At 49.4% G+C, this 13,397-nt stretch overlaps 1 protein-coding gene across 1 annotated transcript in view; it reads right to left on the minus strand.

Annotated features, from left to right (window-relative positions):
* LOC129211670 (collagen alpha-1(VII) chain-like) overlaps positions 1-12,360 on the minus strand; it is a 117,236-nt gene extending 104,876 nt beyond the window's left edge. The window contains exon 1 of the mRNA XM_054839122.1: positions 12,260-12,360. The gene's annotated coding sequence lies outside the window, so the exon portion shown is untranslated. The remainder of the gene's footprint in view (positions 1-12,259) is intronic.
* Positions 12,361-13,397: the final 1,037 nt, after the last annotated feature.

Genomic DNA, 13,397 nt, shown 5'->3' on the forward strand with positions numbered 1-13,397 from the left:
AAACAAGGCTGAGTTCCCGTGCACAGCCTGGGATAACCCCACCTAAATGAATCCCCAAACAAGCAAGATGAAGGGCAAGTGCCTGGAGCAGCCTGGTGTGCATCTAGACTGCAGGGGCACCAGGGCTGTGGTCACCTCGCCCATCACATAGCTACATCCTTCTCTGAGACCCTCAGGACTTAAGTTCCCCTAATGCGTTTTAACTTGTGCTGTGTCCTTCCTTCCTAAGTCCTGTCAAAACCTCTGTGCAGTGCTGCCATTAGTTGCTGTGGAGATGGTTTCAAAGCAAAAACACACACAAACAACCCCAAACCAAAATGCTAAACAAGCAAGTGCTGGCTTTTTAACAACAGGAGCAAACAAACTTCTGGAAAATTAAGTAATGGACGAGAAGTGCAGAGCTGAGACCCAAGAAAACTAGTTTTACCTCCACCTCTTTTGCAAGAATTGTGTTATGAGCTCTTGCAAGATCACCCCATCGCCCCTGAGATCCCAGCACCCTTCTTGCAATGCCAACCTGGGAGCATCTCCTTTTCCCTTCCCATTTAATCCTCAGCTCTGTAGGGCGGGGTCTGTCCTGGACTATAACAAACCCTTCATAGAGCAGGAAGGCAGCAAAACCTTTGACTGGGTTTCTGAGGTTTGTGTTAATAATATTTAAAACATATGCACCTCCAGAAATGTTCCTGTGGAGACCCTTATTTCAATGTTTTTCAAAAAGTGCCTCCTTCCACCCTCTCTTCTCCTCTTCTCCTTCCATCATTCACACCTCTACGCTTCCTCCTGCCCAAAATACAATCCAAGTGAAGAATAATTTAGCTTGTCAACACAATGCACTGTTCTGAGAACTTCCATATTTAAAATAACACCAGAAATACAATATAATATGTACTGAGATAGCTATTGTAGATCTTTTGAGAGCACATGTCCATCACAACAGCTGGCACTGAAGCCTGCTCTAATGGTCTTACTGGTTTGTACAGGGAAGGCTCCCCAGTTCCTTCAAACAGCACTGTGACCAGCTCACCCAATCCTGCCCCAAAAATACCAGCTGTCACATTGAGACAGAAGAACACCCTCCAGAATTCTGATTTTCATAAATGCCTCATGGATCCCTGGTGCTGTAGCTGGGGCAGAGGAACCTGCATGTGTTAGCACATCCACTGCCCCGGGTCACCCCATGGGGTCCTGCCCAGCGTCAAGGTCCTCGAGCACACAGACCATCCCTGGAGGCCAACAGTGCTCATGGCCCTCATTGCCTTTAGCACTGTCACCAATCCATCCCATCTAATTAAGAAAAGATAGACGGTAAATTAACACGCTCCGAACTCCTTGCCTTCAGAGTAGGTTTGTAAGCACCTTCTACCTTCAGACATGAGGCTTGATGTTGGACTCAAGAGAAATCATATCTCCTGTCCTTCCAAATGGGACATTTTCTCCTCTCCCATCTCATCCTCTCCATTCCTTCCCTGAATCAAGGATGAAATTTCCTTGCTGCTTGAACCCTTGGGATAGACTGAGCCCAAAATGCGTGGAAAAAAATCATTCAGAAAAAGCTTAAACGCTAACAGAAATCTCCACTCCTCTTTGTAATTCCAAGGAAATACTGGTTTATTCTAAAAGGAGAATAAGAAAGTCCCTCTCTGACAAGGCATGTACCAACGTCATCCTACAGCAGGTCTGCTCCAGAGCATCGGCTTCCTTGCACCACCGGGCAGAGTGCTGATCCAAGGGCAGGGGTACGTACTGCCCTGGTGATGCTTTGAGAGTGATACGGAGCCAGCAAGGCACAAAGGACAGCAAAAAAAAAAAAAGTGCCTCTGAATCTTCAGCAGTTATTGCCCAAGTTCACACATATGCAGGAAATATAAAAAAGCCTAAGCAACAAAAAGTTAAGTCTAAGTTTCTGCAGTCACTTTTTTTTTTTCAGATAAATATTTGACATGTGATTCTTTTTTTTTTTTTTTCCAGCTCTGATATTGTTTAATGCTTCAGCACGGAACAAATACAGAAAATATGGACATTAACATAGCAATAGAAAAATAGTCATATAAGGAGTAAATCCTAGAAGACTCTGCAGAGGCAAAGAAAAAGCACAGTGAGCCCCGGGCCTCCAGTGAGTAAATGTTAAGATCCACAAACGCAAAGACCCTGTGGCTGTAGAAAGGCTCGAGCTCAGAAGAGTCACGCCTCGAATTCACATTGCAAAGGTGAGGAAAAGGATGCAAAAGGGTTTTGTAATCCGTGTGCCACAAACTAAAGACATTTCCTACCAGATATTAATTCATATATATGCACGTATGCATACATGTTGAACATTCACATGTTCAGTTTTTGAACATGTTGAATATTTCTGATTTTCATTACACGTATTTTTAAAATTGTACTTAAAGCCATGCTCTGCCTTCTAGCAGTGAGCTGCAGATGCTCGCTGGGTTGAAAACCCACCCAACTCCTACTGCTGCGTTGCCAGTGTGGGTCCTTGATGGATGACTGCAGCACATCACATTACAGATGGTCTCCAATTCAAGCGTGTTATTATCTGATTTTGAAAGGAAAACGAGTCGTTCTTCCCTCTTGTTTCTCCCCTTCTTGATTCCTTCCAAAATTGCACTGGATTTAAGAGTTCACCTGGGTATGAAATACCAGCCCTAGGTGAGAAAAGGCAGTGTGGGCCATTTATGTCAGGACAAAGAGCTGTTCTGCAACTTCTAGACACTCGCTCCAACACCTCCCCCCATCCACAGACCACCAGCAGGCCAAAATCACACCTGGGCTTGCTCCTTCCATGTGTTCCATCTTTTAGGATATGATATTTTGGGTAGCAAGGCTGGTGGAGGACAGCCATTTGCTCTACCATCGTTGTCCAGCTCAGGGCAGCTCAGTTCACCCAGAGCCACCAGCCCACTTTAGGTGCCACCACGATGCTCATCATATACATTACATATTAGAAAACTTAAATCCAGCAAGTCTTAGCTGATCTTTGCAGGCACTGGCTGTCAAAGACCTCCTAAACTGCTACAGAGAACTTTAGAGAAACCTGGTAGGGGCAGGGAAAACAACCCCATAAACTTCAGGGTTTTGCAAGGAATCCCAGCAATTTCCTTGATCTTTTACTGTACCCCCGTAAATAATTTATAGGGGCAACTTCTCTGGGTTTTACAGTTCCTTGAACAAATTACCTCCAAACCCCATAAAATTGATGGACCAGGTTCTTCCTTTCCCTCACCTGGATCAGACAACAGAGCTGTGGGAAGCCTGGCAAGATGCAAGAGGGTAAGAGAGGAAAAAAACCCAAGTCTTACACACTTGCAGTAGTGCCAGGGGCTGGGCTGTTCCCCTCCATTTATTTTTCTTGTGTATATGTTTGCAATAAATTCTTCTTCCCCCCCCCCCCCCTTTTTTTTTTCCCCCAACAAATTTTGGAATAAATAAATAAGCCCTGTCAACAAGGTCTATCTAAAAGGGGTGAGACTCAGTGGATTTGCAGGGCTGGTGCCTGCCTCCCATTTGCCTGTGGCTCCAGCTGGATCTCACACATCTCCTGTCCCAGGATCACCCATGCCAGATGCTGCTAACTCCATCCAACAAATAACTATCCCTGTTGCATACAGGCAGAAAAAATACATTACAGAGCTGTGTCTGGGCATGCATAGCCTGCCCAGGGGATCCGTGCCACCCACCACTGTGCCATAGCACGTATCGCACAAGCAGACAGACCCTCTGCCTCACAACCTAGCAAAATCTTGACAATTTCAGCCAAATCTGACAGAGGGAAGCAGATCACAAATGTTTTCATATAAGTTTCCTGAAAACAGCCAGCTGGCCAGAGGAAGGATATCCTATTTGCAGCTCCCTCTGAAAGACTGCAGGCTGAGCACAACCTTATATTAGCCAGCAGAGAATCCACAAAGGCATCTCCTGATGAAGGCTCCAGCTGAAGCCAAGGCTTCGGCTACATCTCACCTTACTACATGTCACTGTACACAGTCCAACACCCCAGGCTCCTGTTCATGGAGCACTGCCAGGCACATTATGAAATCAGACTAGATCTGAGCAAGAACTTCTTCCCTGTGAGGGTGCTGAGGCCCTGGCACAGGTTGCCCAGAGAAGCTGTGGCTGCCCCTGGCTCCCTGGCAGTGTTCAAGGCCAGGTTGGATGGGGCTTTGGGCAACCTGGGCTAGTGGAGGGTGTCCCTGCCCATGGCAGGGGATTGGGACTAGATGGGCTTTGAGGTCCCTTCCAACCCAAACCAGTCTGGGATTCTGTGATAAATCCTATGGAGAGAGATCCCAGCACCCTGCAAAGAGATCACACTGAGGTGTGTCATTGAAATACAGAGATTGGCCTGAATGGAGAATTAATGGGAACTTCAGGATGTGAAAGCACCAGAGAGACTGGCAGGAGAAGGGTATGGAGATGGCTCAGGTATTGATGGCACCAGCATTAACAAGTCACTGAGATCCCAGTACATCTACATGTAATTTTGCAGGAGATTTGGAAAAACAAGGCACAGACTGAACCCAGACTAAAGCAAAGGACAGATTCAAACCACTGAATTTTGGTGGCAAGATGGAAAATAAAAACAAGGGCTTGAGGCTTAAGAAACCAGCAAGGAGGCAAAGGATGGAGTAAATCCTAACAGCTCACGGAGGTGGAGAACAAAGGTTACAACCACTGTCAGCTCCAAAAATGTACCTACAGCTCATCCAAAAGCAGCATGTTGTAACCAACGTAAGAAAAACTCAGGAGAGAGGATGAAGATGCAAGAGCTGGGTCTGTCCGTTTTACAAGCAAATGCGTACACAGTTTGCTGCTGGGGAATTCCCGATTCTCTCCTTTGACTTTGAAATGTTCACGTGGAAAAGCCTGGTTGGGGCATTTCTGCAGCCCCTCTCCCGTTGATTAGGCACCATTTTCTGCGGGGGAGTTAAAGATATTTTCAAACCTCAAGGAAAATGGTAGATTTGAATGGGAGGTAAAATCTGGTTATACATAGGTTGTTCCCCACTTGACAGAAATAAGCCTCAGGGGGTCAAAAGTTTACAGTCTCTTTTTTAATGGAGTTAATAGATTTTTATGGTAATTGATTTCTCTCTAAATCCCTTGAATAAATAATTTAAGCTGTTTTCATAAAGAAGTATTTGTTGAGTTGTTGGTAGCTGGAAGCACACTCCTGAGACACATGGGACTCTCCAGGAGCAGCTGGAGGGGCCGATCTGCAGGGAGAGGGTGCTCCCTTTCCAAAGCAGAGATGAAAAAAAAGTACCCAAAACCAGAGCTCAAAGCAAGTCCAAAGGGGCTGGGATTGTTCTTGGTCTTTCTGAAAGCTCCTTGGACACCTCTCAGGCTAAACCATATTAACTTCTACTAACACAGTCCAAAGTATTTGAAATTAATTACATTGATCAGGAACATTAACTCCAGCTGAACATACTCAGGTCCTTCAGCTGGTGTGAGCTGGGAATGGCCATGTCCACCCATTTCATGCCGTTCCCCTCATGTGGGTATTCACACACCTTTGGGGCCATTTTCATACAGGATTTTCCAGTTTCTGGAAGATCCCTTTCACTACAGTGACAGTGAAGTTTTGGCCACATGACTAGGAAAGGAAAAATGGGATTTCCTAAATTCTTAAAAATACCGATAACTGATATCAAAACAAGACAGTGCATCCCAACTGGGCCATCAACAGTGCATCCAAACAAGGCTCCAACCAGCAGTCCTGTGGTTGGCAGAGATTTTGGTAGCTCTTAGGTGCTTCATGAATGTGTTTTGCCCTTCCCGCTTGCCCACTGATGCTTTCAGGTCTAAATCCCCATGATGGAGTCAACTGACTCAGCCCAGCACTCATAAGCAACTTTACAACACCATGAAAGCAAGCTACCATCTCATGCAACTCTTATATGAACAGATAGCTGAAAAATCAGTGGGCCTTTTGCTCATCTGTCTCAACGTGAGACTTACCCAGCTGATTCTCATCTCAAGTTTCCCCTCCATAGCATGCAACTCTCCTGCTCCAAGACCTTGGGTGCCATATGCCACATGTGCCTTGACCCCAACACTGGGCTCTGCAAGCAGTCAGGGCAGGGTGCATAAACCCTGCCGTTTCTTGGTGGCTCTGGTTTCTGAGATCCCTAACATCAGACCATCTAGTAGAAGGAGCTGCCAAGAAATGATCTGATTTTTGTTTGCCCCCAAAAGCGACCTGCAAGCCCTGCAGCAATTGGGTTTTCCCACCCAAGGAACCTCTGTCCCCTGGAACTCTTCACATCTCTACCCAGGACATTCTGCATGGGCATGGACCTCTCAGGACAGCAGCAAGCTTGGGCTCAGAGCCAGGAGGTCCCTTGCTGGCACATGATGGTGATAGCATCATGGAGCACAGTATTTCAGCTGGGTCTCACTGTAGTTGCCAAGAGGAGGGACCGGGGCAGACTGGTCCTCCAGAAACCCTCCTCCAGGCTCAGAGCTGCCACACAGCTTTCCAAACCCTACAGACACTAAGTGATTTAAGCTCCATCTCTAGGACATATTTGTATCTACACCTTCACCAGCCCTCCTGGAATGATGCAGTGATGCAGGTTGGATCCAAGGACCTACCTCATTTCAGTTGAGAGGGACACAGGCATCCTTGTTGCACTAAGGAGAGCATTTTGCATAGCTCCTGTGGTTTCCCTCCCCGTGTCCCCTATTGCTGTAACATCTGGGCAATGCCCTGGAAAAAGACACCACCTTGCCCAGGGCTGGTAGGTCACATAGAAGGTGGGAAGGAAGCTGAGCTCCCCAAAGAGCCAGCCAGAGTCCCTGGCATTCAGCCATCGTGCAGATTTGGAGGAAAAGGTGTGATGGTCCCTGCACGGCAAAGATGACCACAAACCCCTCCTAGGCTTCTGGTTGCAGTTCTCTCCATGAGGGGCTAAATGAGGTCTTGCCCACATGACAACCATCCCCTTGATGCTCCAGGTGGCTGCATTTGGCCGCATGTGCTTTTCAGACCAAAGCTCGAATTATGATCCAGCACCATCCTGGATGGTGCCCAAAATGAACATCCCAGAAGGAAGCCAGAAGAGCCAGAAGGAAGCTAGAGGAGCATGGATTAGGGTGTCCCTCATGTGGGCGCCCGCATGGCAGGAGCTGTTGGTGGAGGTGCGGTGACGATGTTGGAGGCAAGGGGTGACACCTCCTTGGAGGCCCAGCAAACACCACGTCCTTGGGAGCTGTAACTCCCCTCCACTTCTGAAGATGCATCGATTCACCTTGTTCTCCTGGAGGACCTCCCTCTCAGCTCCAGGCAATGAAACAGGAGGATTTTTAAAGCAAGGAAACCTTTTCCAAGGAGCATTTTTAACCACACGCTGCAGCGTGGAGCCTGTTTAAACAGCAGCGTCAGCAATCATGAGAAACTGCTGCTCCTTGCAGAACGGGTAAATGGCTCCCCTCCCTCTCTCAGAGCAAGAGCTTTGAGAAAGTGTTTTGTTGGGTTTTTTTTTTTTTTCTTTCTAATAAATACCATTGATTTCCTGATTTAAAGGGGTTGCGCTGCATAGTAATGTTTAACAGAGATGATAGGGAGAGAAGGGGGGTAAATCTTGTGAGGCTGCTCAATAAAAGAAGATGAAGTGAGAGCTGGAGGAAGCCTATTTTCTGCTTCGGCACCCAGCTGAACGTGCCTGGTTTGTTCAAAGGCAGTGACCCACAAGGGCTGCTGACTTCTCGGTCCCACCAACTCAAGGTTTAGACCCCAGAGCTGTTGTTTACCCAGGAAACGTGGTGGGGAGACGGGGGCCAGGTATAAAAGCAGCTGGATTAACATCTCAATAGGTCTCCAGAGAGCATGGCAAGGGTTGGCTCCAACTCTCCTCCTGGGTGGGAGATGTGGTACGGGGACGTTTCTGCCCCATCCCCTCCCCATCCATCAGGCTCCAGGACAGCTCCAATATCCTTCTCCGCAACTCCTGCAGTTGTTCGCATTGGGGTCACACAATGGAGCAAAGCACAGGTTAGGATTTTTCTCAAATCTGATGAAAACAGCCAGTTAAGGGCAAAAATTCATGGAGGAGAGACCTCCTTGGGTTTTTGGCCATTCCTCACTGGGGAGAGGGCAGCAAGGCTGGGGAAAAGGACATAACTGGCAGGTGCCAGCTCTTCCCCTGACATGGGACAACTTGCAGAGTCATGTCCAATTGGGACTGGTTTTAGCAACTTCCGCCTCCTGCAGAAACTATCCAAGCAGCGTCCGGGAGCATTGGATGGAGTATTTCAGCTTAGAAGCACCAAGGAGAAAAGCGGAAAAATACCTTATGAGTGCTGGAAATGAAAGCTAGACCCTCCTTTCCTTTCCTCCACACCATGGTGACTCCCCACACATCAGGTTTTCACATTAACAGTAGTAAAAATACCTTCTTAGCTAAACTTAGAAGCCTCTCCAAGCAGAAAGTTACAGTCAGATGGTGGTTGTGAAGATCGTCTCCAGCCAGTCTCTTTCTTCCTCTCCAAGAGATCCAGTTTGGTGGGGGGACTGATGTTTTTGCTTGCACAGCTGTTGCAAACAGCAGAGGGTTTGCTACCCACCCCTAATCTCTCCTTCTTGCAAGAAATGCCAAGAGCAGGGTGAAGGTTTGGGGTGGATAACTCTGAAGGAGAGTTTTGCTGGAGATCACTGCTTATCGGAGGTCTACATGAAACAAATGGCTCTGCTTCAACCCCAGCGGCCTCCCCACTGGGCTTCTGATCCTAATACAGCCTTTGATAGCATCACCTGGGCACGCACCAGCTGAGAAGCATCACAGTGTGAATCCTACTTAAAAAATGAATAATACACTTGAAAGTGAAAAAGCGAAAAGAGAGGCAAGTAATAATGGTCAAACAGTCATTGGGTAAATTCCCAGAAACAGGGAACACCTTGAAAACAACTTCAACTTCCTTCTGCCACCTCTGTCCAGTTTCATGCTCAGCTTTGAAATGAGCCGCCCTGCTTCTGGCTGCAAGGCGAGTGGGGATCCCTCACCACGTGTGGCACGGAGACACGAGCTGCCCACCGAACAGGTATCACAGTTTTAGGGATGTTTGCAGTTTCTTCACCCTACTGCCGTCTGGGGCATTCACGAGACGATGCTCGTTAATCTGTCTTCCCATAATGAAGGCGAAAGGTCTACCCCGCAGGGTTATGTATTGGCGGAGTCAAAGGCAATATTTCCAGGTGGGCAGGTGGATGTTACAGACAAGGAGATCAATAGATGGGGGGGAGGGAGGTGCGGGGAGTGGGAAAAAAAAAAAAAAAAGGTTAGGAAGTCAATTGATCAACGGATTGACTGCTCGGCTGGCAGCCAGGTCTGCATTTCTCAGGTTACTCGCACTCAGGCTGGATCTTTTCCAGGAGGTTATTCACGGTGCAAAGTGCTCCTTAGCATGACTGAAGGGACTGGGAGCCCGGACAAAGAAAACAAAGATCCCAGCCTGAGGTCCTGCATCCCTTGTACAAACAGGAGGGATCAAACCACAGCAGCAGCAAAACCTTCCCAAAAAGCACTTATCCATGGCACAAGGTCACGACTTGGCCCCTGCCATCGGGCTGTCTTGGTGACTCTGGCCTGCTTGCACCACTCACTCTTCTGGGCCACCACAGCATGCTCCCACCAAAGCTCCTGTGGATGCAGCTAAACCCATTTTGGATGTTTCTCTGTGTTCCTGCTCTCCCAGAAGTCGCTGCTGGGTCTGCGTTCCCTCACGACGCAGCGGAAGGAGGATTACGGACAGTGAATTGGAGAGGCTGAGCCAGAGGCACCCACTCCCCAGCCAGGGCAAGAGCATCTTCCTCCAGGCAGGGCAAGAGCACCCAGTCCCGGAGCCAGAGCTCTCAGCAGCCATCCGATGGGGTGTGTGACAGGATTTGAACCCAAACCTCTCACTGTTTACATTAATTTCTTTACTGCCTTCCTTCCACTCAGTGGTGAGGCCTGAGATGAACACATCACCCACCTTTCACCACCATCTGCACCACCTCCCGGGTGCTGCAGCAAGCTCGAAACATCAGTCATCCCAGCAAACAGTCAGAATCTGCAGCTACACTCATCCATCCTTCCCCTGCTCGCCTGACGGGCTTTCCCATTTACGCAGACCTGCACTGCCTGTTTGAGCAGCCCTGGTCCCTGCCAGCTACGAAATGGTCTCCCCAGGGATGTCCTTTTCCCAAGCACAAACCTGAAAGGTCCCCAAATTACGACTTTGCTCTGGCTCCCTCCGGCAGTGGTTGCAGGTCTGCTCCCCCCACCATGGCTGCAAAGCCTTGAGTGGTGACAGAGTGACCTTTCCTAGAGACAAGGGGACATCATGGTGCATCATTGCCTGGGGCAGGGGTCCACGTGGCCAGACAAGGGAGTTGGAGATGTCCTGCTGCATTTCTCCTCTTTCCCTGGTCCACTATCTGGAATGAGCAGGGTCAGAGGAACAAATCCGGTGGGGAGGCTGTATTTGGGACAGGACAATCTGAGAACAGCTGACACGCGAGACAAGACGTGCTTGGGAAAGCCAGGTAGAAAAAGCAGACAGGCTTTCATGCACATACCCCTCTTTCAGTTGTGAGCTCCAGTGCACCAATATTTAATACCAGGGAGAGCTGACAGAGCTGCTCCAGTGAGAAACCCCCGAGCAGCTGCCATTCAAACAGTCTCCGGAGAGGAAATATCACCCCAACCGTTCCCAGTCCTGCACTGTATAAACATCACACTCTCAGCCAGGCTGAGGACAGTGCCAGGACCTGCAGGACATGAGGACATGTCCCCGTATGTATATGCCATCCCTTCAAACACAACCCCAAGCACCTCTTGGCCCAACACATCTCCCCATGCACAACCTGACCTGAGGTATTGGAGAAGAGATGGAGCAAGAGGTCTGCAGAAGGGGATATTTTGCAGAAGCATCGGGGAGCCAAACCCCAGCATCATCTCTCCCCTTTCTGTTCCTCCTGACACATGCAATAATGTGATGCACAGAGCAATTTCTGCAGACTCCATCCTACAAACCAACCTCCTTGTTAGAGCCACAAAGACTTTTCAGACATCACATGAATCATCTGCCTGGTGGCTAATTTTCTTCTCTCCCCGGAAGAAAGGAATTTTCTTGTAATTCTTGATTGCAAGCAGAAATTACATTATTTTGGGCCTAGGATGGATAGCAGCCAAATGAAATTGTTAATCACCGCTGTTCCCTGTGAGACATCATTTCAGCATCTACAGCGGGGAAGTGGGAACGGGTGGACTGACGCTGAAGGTTCTCAGTCGCCGTAACTGCTGGTGCTACTGAGGCAGGAAAACCTGGGCAGCGTGACTTGTTGCTGTGTCAGGAAAGGAGCAGACCCACAACTCAGAGCTGCATGCACGTGGTTTGCACCCAAGCGGTCACTGCGTTCATCGCAACGCTACAACCTTTGCAGACTCAGTCTGGCCCAGCTGTAGGAAAGCAGAATCCCATCCTGAAGATGTAACTTCTCCCCTCGAAATCATCCGACTTCCCCCACCAGGAATGGCCCCAGACCAAGCCTTTATCCTGCTTCTCCCACAACCTACTGAAATATTCATTTTGTCTGGAGTTATAACCAGTCCCAGAGGGGTCTGCTCCAATGTTGTTATAGCTTTGATCCAGGACTTGCTTTCAGCACTTGATATTTTACCAGCATCCACCTTGCACAATCCAACTGAACAAGATTAGAAGGAATATATAGCTCCTTATTCCACCAGTGTGAAGTTTACTGGGGCCGGACTCTGCCCATTGCAACACTCGGACCTCCCAGGTGCATCAAAGGATGAGACAGGACCCTACTTCCACCCAGAAAGCCTCAAAAATCCCACCCCAAAACAACCCACCATGTGCTGCACGCGCCTGCACTTCTTCACAACCTCTCCCTGCCTCTGAGCCAGCTGATGCCCCTGAGCCACCTCCCATCACGGGAAGTGCAAACTCACCCCAAAATTCAGATTTCAGGCATGCTTTGGGCATCTCAGGCATTCCTGAGACAGCAGCAAGGGGTTCGTTTGTGCAACACACCGAGAAGCTGGGAGGTGATTTGCAGCCCCGGGGGGCTGCTGCCTCCTCATCCTCCCCATCGCCCCCGGCCCGCTCTCACGCTTTTCACGCTGTGGTTCATTGCACTGCAACCCGGGAATGGGGAGAGTGGAAAAAACACAACGGAGCGTACATAATCCGATACCTGAGCAGACGGACAGACGGACAGCTAGCTACAAGCGGTCGTGCTGCTTACCTGGGCAAAGCTGCCACATGTTGGCTTCTCCCCACGGGCGAGAGGGGTCCGATGGCCTCAGAAACGGGTGTCTGTGTCGGCCAGGCTGCAGTGAAACTCCCTGCACGCTTGGAAGAAGTTATGAGGCAGGAGGAGGGGCCGCTCTGGGCATCCCCCCCCCCCCTCCAACTCCTTCTCCACGGGCCGGCAGCTGGGACCGAGGCGGTGGAGAGGAGGCTGGGACAGGGGATGCCACCCCGCATGCTTTTGGCAGGAATGTGGGAGCAAAGGTGGGGGGGGGGGAGAAAGGGAGGGGAGAAAAAAAAAAAAATCTTTACCTCGTGGGCACAAAATAGTGAAATAACTGGGATGTTTGCAAAGGAAGGGGCTGGCTTGGGGAAAGGGTTGGGAGGGGGAAAGAAAGTTTCTGTTTCCAGGGGGCCAAAGAGTCCAGGTTGGTTATCAGCATCTGGAGAGGCTGGGAAACACCAGAAGTGGGGTGCAAAACTAATTTATGGTTCAAATACAGGGGTCTGATATTGCTGCGTGGGTGCTGGAAGGCTGTGGAGGGGCGTGAGTCAAGACATCTCAAACAAAACTGTGATTGCACTTTATTTGTCTCATCTCACAATAGCAGAGAGCTTTCTAAGAGATGGTCTCTTAGATGGAGGATGTTAGCGTTGATATCAAGAGGCAGCAAGAAACTGAGGCACAGGGCGGTGAAGGGAATGCAAGTATCTTCAGTGTCCAGTCCCCAGGTTCAAACATCTGGGAAATGACCCCAAAAAGGACACAAGTGCCCCACCTGCCTCCTTGGCACGGGGACGGTGGGGTGACCACAAAGGTCTGGGTGAGATGGGCAGACTCTTTTTGCAGAGTTGGGAATGGGTGAGACACTGGAGGATGAGCCCCCCTGCTACTGGGGGGGAGATCAGCCCCAAACAGGGTCGCAGGAGCACATCTGACATCTCATCCTCACAGGAGCACACGGACCCACCCCGCTCCAACCACCTCCTGCACCCGTCAAAGCCAGAGGAGCTACACCCCACGGCAGCCCAGCAGCAGGGTGAAACCCTCCTCCAGCCACTCCTACAGCTTACACCACACAAATAGAGGACATTTCAGCTCAGAGAAAACTCAGAGGAAGAACCAGGGACCC

This window comes from Grus americana, chromosome 1, assembly GCF_028858705.1.
Source record: "Grus americana isolate bGruAme1 chromosome 1, bGruAme1.mat, whole genome shotgun sequence".
Taxonomy (NCBI): Eukaryota; Metazoa; Chordata; class Aves; order Gruiformes; family Gruidae; genus Grus; species Grus americana.